The sequence below is a fragment of the Salvelinus namaycush genome, unplaced genomic scaffold (assembly GCF_016432855.1).
Source record: "Salvelinus namaycush isolate Seneca unplaced genomic scaffold, SaNama_1.0 Scaffold3912, whole genome shotgun sequence".
In the NCBI taxonomy this organism is placed as follows: domain Eukaryota; kingdom Metazoa; phylum Chordata; class Actinopteri; order Salmoniformes; family Salmonidae; genus Salvelinus; species Salvelinus namaycush.
The window spans coordinates 13,781-19,347 of NW_024060911.1; the positions used below are offsets into that span (position 1 = coordinate 13,781).

A 5,567-nucleotide genomic window follows, 5' to 3' on the forward strand; every position below is an offset into this window, starting at 1 on the left:
TGTTTGTTCTTCTGTGGTATAAAAGCTGTTGTCTGTTGGCTGCATTTGATCCACAGCTATAAAAAGACTAAAGAAAATTGTCACCAATTTCTTTAAAACTATTGCTATATTTTGAACACATGTCCCTTTGTACATAGAAACTCTTATCTATATACGTTTTCACTGGAAGTTTACTTTTTGGATGTTTTTGTTTCATTTCTTGTTTTGCGATGAGAGAAGCAAAAGCAGGCAACAAAAGAAACTGTAGAACTTTGTAAAAAAAAATATTGCAAGTAAAAACACACTAATGCCATGTTAAGTAACCAAAACATTTTTTCATCGATAAACTGCATTTCCCACAATACAGCGGTTCTATATTTTTCTTGTCCCCTCCCACCTACTATCACCATGGAGATTCTCTTCTCCCCCAAACACAAATGACTACAAACCACATCATTTTAAATCTTCTTCATACACTTCTCTTTATAACCTGTACATTAACGTCCATAGATTTAATCTTGGTTTATCTTGAACCATCTGAAGCCTCTTGATATGCACTCAGTCATTTTATTTTTTACAGATGTTTTAAACAATTTTAGACGAATGAACCGGACGAGTTTCCAACGTCTGAGAAATTAAGGCAAAAAAAAGATTTAACTTTTCTTTTTTTTGTTCTCTAGAAAACTTTACAATTTTAAATCATGAAAATAATAAAAAATATAGTAGCTTAATAGCAAAGGAAGACAACCGTTTAATTTGTTTGTTTTTTCTCTGGAACTTTGCCTCCTATTAAAAAACTCTCATGATCTGAAAACCTACCTGCACATTCACATGGATTTTTGTCTGTTTGTTCCTTTTAAAGTTCTTTTTTTTTGTCTGTTCTTTTTATATATGTTTTTGACTTTGTTCTTTTCTTTTTCGAAGGACGACTCCAGTTTCATGCTGGCCACTCAATAAACTCAATGTCCCATATTGCACCTGTCCATCATCTGAGACTTTATCTGCATCTCTCTCTCTCTCTCTCTCTCTCTCTCTCTCTCTCTCTCTCTCTCTCTCTCTCTCTCTCTCTCTCAGGACAGATAAAACAAAGTTTTTTTTTTGATGCCTGTGCATTGTCGTCCTTTTTTTCCTCCATTGTTTTCCTCCCTCCAGTACTTCAGTGGAGCCCCTGTCTCAGGGCAATGCAGTTACCGGAACAATCGCTCCTCATCCTCCTGTTATCTGAGAAAGAGAAAGAAAATACATTTTACATTTTTTATTTAACCTTTAATTTAACAGGAAGTCATCCTGAGACCAAGGTCTCTTTTACAGATGAGCAACGAATACACATCAATATACACTATATACATTAATACACACTATACACATCAATATACACTATATACATCAATATACACTATATACATCAATATACACTATACACATCAATATACACTATACACATCAATACACACTATACACATCAATATACACTATACACATCAATATACACTATACACATCACTATACACATCACTATACACTATATACATCAATATACACTATATACATCAATATACACTATATACATTAATACACACTATACACATCAATATACACTATATACATCAATATACACTATATACATTAATACACACTATACACATCAATATACACTATATACATCAATATACACTATATACATCAATATACACTATACACATCAATATACACTATACACATCAATACACACTATACACATCAATATACACTATACACATCAATATACACTATACACATCACTATACACATCAATATACACTATATACATCAATATACACTATACACATCACTATACACATCAATATACACTATATACATCAGTATACACTATACACATCAATAGACACATCAATACACACTATACACATCAATATACACTAGACACATCAATATACACTATATACATCAATATACATTATACACATCAATACACACTATACACATCAATACACACTATACACATTAATATACACTATATACATCAATATACACTATACACATCAATACACTCTATACACATCAATATACAATATACACTATACACATCAATATACAATATACACTATACACATCAATACACACTATACACATTAATATACACTATATACATCAATATACACTATACACACTATACACATCAATATACAATATACACTATACACATCAATACACACTATACACATCAATATACACTATATACATCAATATACACTATACACATCAATATACACTATACACATCACTATACACATCAATATACACTATACACATCAATATACACTACACACATCACTATACACATCAATATACACTATACACATCAATACACACTATACACATCAATATATACATCAATATACACTATACACATCAATACACACTATACACATCACTATACACTATACACATCAATACACACTATACACATCAATATACACTATACACATCAATGTACACTATATACATTAATATACACTATATACATTAATATACACTATACACATCAATATACACATCACTATACACATCAATATACACATCAATATACATCAATATACACTATATACATCAATATACACTATACACATCAATACACACTATACACATCAATATACACTATACACATCAATACACACTATACACATCAATATACACTATACACATCAATATACACATCAATACACACCAATATACACTATACACATCAATATACACTATATACATTAATATACAATATATACATTAATATACACTATACACATCACTATACACATCGATATACACTATATACATCAATATACACTATATACATCAATATACACATCAATACACACTATACACATCAATATACACTATACACATCTATACACATCAATACACATCAATATACACTATACACATCAATATACACATCAATACACATCAATATACACTATACACATCAATACACACTATACACATCAATACACATCAATATACACTATACACATCAATACACACTATACACATCAATACACACTATACACATCAATACATACTATACAAATACATATAGAGTAGTAGACATGTATCAGATATAGGCTCTATATTTATTTATTTAAGTATTTAATGTACAATTAATTTGAGTCGGCAGACGATCTGATCAGTGATCACATTCGGTGGCTGCAGCACATGCTGACTTTAAAGATATTTTATACTGAGGTTCTCACTTCTGAGTGTGTAGGCAGGTGTGTGTGTGTGTGTGTGTGTGTGTGTGTGTGTGTTTAATTAGTCTGTTAGTAGGAGCAGGCAGGTGAGTGTGTGTGTTTACTTAGTCTATTAGTAGAGGCATGCAGGTGTGTGTGTGTGTGGGTGTGTGTGTGTGTGTGTGTGTGTGTGTGTGTGTTTACTTAGTCTATTAGTAGAGGCATGCAGGTGTGTGTGTGTGTGTGTGTGTGTGTGTGTGTGTGTGTGTGTGTGTGTGTGTGTGTGGGGGGGGGGGGGTGTGTGTGTGTGTGTGTGTGTTTACTTAGTCTATTAGTAGAGGCATGCAGGTGTGTGTGTGTGTGTTTAATTAGTCTGTTGGTAAGAGCAGGCAGGTGAGTGTGTGTGTTTACTTAGTCTATTAGTAGAGGCATGCAGGTGTGTGTGTGTGTGTGGGTGTGTGTGTGTGTGTGTGTGTGTGTGTGTGTGGGGGTGTGTGTGTGTGTGTGTGTGTGTTTACTTAGTCTATTAGTAGAGGCATGCAGGTGTGTGTGTGTGTGGTGTGTGTGTGTGTGTGTGTGTGTGTGTGTGTGTGTGTGTGTGTGTGTGTGTGTGTGTGTGTGTGTGTGTGTGTGTGTGTGTGTGTGTGTGTGTGTGTGTGTGTGGACATGTTTAACTATTCTTGTGGGGACCAGAAGTCCCTACAAGAATAGTAAACGAACAAAAAGTTGACCAGCTGGGGACATTTTGTTAGTCCCCACAAGGTCAAATGCTATTTCTAGGGGGTTTAGGGTTAAGGTTAGAATTAGTGTTAGGGTTAGAATTAAGTTAAATATTAAGGTTAGGAGCTAGGGTTAGTTGTAGGGTTAGGGTTAGGAGCTAGGGTTAGGTTTAGGGTTAGGATAAAGTTTTGGTTTTTGGGTTAGGGTTAGGGTTAGGGTAAGAGTACGGGTTAGGATTAGGGTTAGGTTTAGGGTTAGGGGTTAGGGAAAATAGGATTTTGAATGGGACTGAATTGTATGTCCCCACAAGGTTAGCTGTACAAGACTGTGTGTGTGTTTACTTAGTCTGTTGGTAGAAGTAGGTAGGTGTGTGTGTGTGTGTTTACTTAGTCTATTAGTAGAGGCATGCAGGTGTGTGTGTTAGTGTGTGTGTGTGTGTGTGTGTGTGTGTGTGTGTTTACTTAGTCTGTTGGTAGGAGTAGGCAGGTGAGTCGTTGTCCAGGGGTGGCTGTCCATTAGGGACCTGCGAGGAGGGAGGTACAGTCCGGGGCGAGTCCTCTGTCACCACTGCCTGATAAGAGAAGGAAGAACCAGGAAAAGACACAGGAAACGAGGTCACAGTTATCATAAGTCAGGAAAAGACACAGGAAACGAGGTCACAGTTATCATAAGTCAGGAAAAGACACAGGAAACGAGGTCACAGTTATCTTTAGGGTTGATTCTTGAGATTCACGTTCATAACTCAGACTTTTTGGGTGAATAATCCAATGATCCCAGTACAGTACATTACCCCCCAAATGGAATATACAGTACATTACCCCCCAAATGGAAGATACAGTACATTACCCCCCAAATGGAAGATACAGTACATTACCCCCCAAAATGGAATATACAGTACATTACCCCCAAATGGAATATACAGTACATTACCCCCAAATGGAATATACAGTACATTACCCCCCCAAATGGAATATACAGTACATTAACCCCCCAAATGGAATATACAGTACATTACCCCCCAAATGAATATACAGTACATTACTAGTGCATTGTGGACAGGGATGGCAGATGGGCAGTGGCATGTTTGAACCCAGCGATAGAAACTTTTTTTTGTTGTTTTTTTGTATTAAAGCCAATCCCAAACCTTAATTGGAAGTTAATGCCTCTTAAACTTAACCGTAACACTGCAAAATTTTCACGTTTGGACCAACATTGAAATTTGACGTTTTAGAGAAACATGGATAAACGTTCAATTCTGACGTGAGGCTGTGAGACCTGGTTGGATCTTAACGAGAATTCAGGCCCTTAGTTAAGTGTGGATGTTGTGGGTTTACAGTAAGTACTGCATGGTGCATGTTGTGGGTTTACAGTAAGTACTGCATGGTGCGTGTTGTGGGTTTACAGTAAGTACTGCATGGTGCGTGTTGTGGGTTTACAGTAAGTACTGCATGGTGCATGTTGTGGGTTTACAGTAAGTACTGCATGGTGCATGTTGTGGGTTTACAGTAACTACTGCATGGTGCATGTTGTGGGTTTACAGTAAGTACTGGATGGTGCGTGTTGTGGGTTTACAGTAAGTACTGCATGGTGCGTGTTGTGGGTATACAGTAAGTACTGCATGGTGCGTGTTGTGGGTTTCAG

The 5,567-nt window shown here is 35.9% G+C and overlaps 1 long non-coding RNA gene across 1 annotated transcript; it reads right to left on the reverse strand.

Annotated features, from left to right (window-relative positions):
• Positions 1-642: 642 nt before the first annotated feature.
• LOC120040919 lies at positions 643-4,491 on the reverse strand. The gene is made up of 2 exons (XR_005475801.1): positions 4,388-4,491; positions 643-1,200 (listed from the first exon to the last, which is right to left on the reverse strand). It is a non-coding gene; the product is annotated as an uncharacterized LOC120040919 (long non-coding RNA).
• Between the last annotated feature and the right edge of the window lie 1,076 nt (positions 4,492-5,567).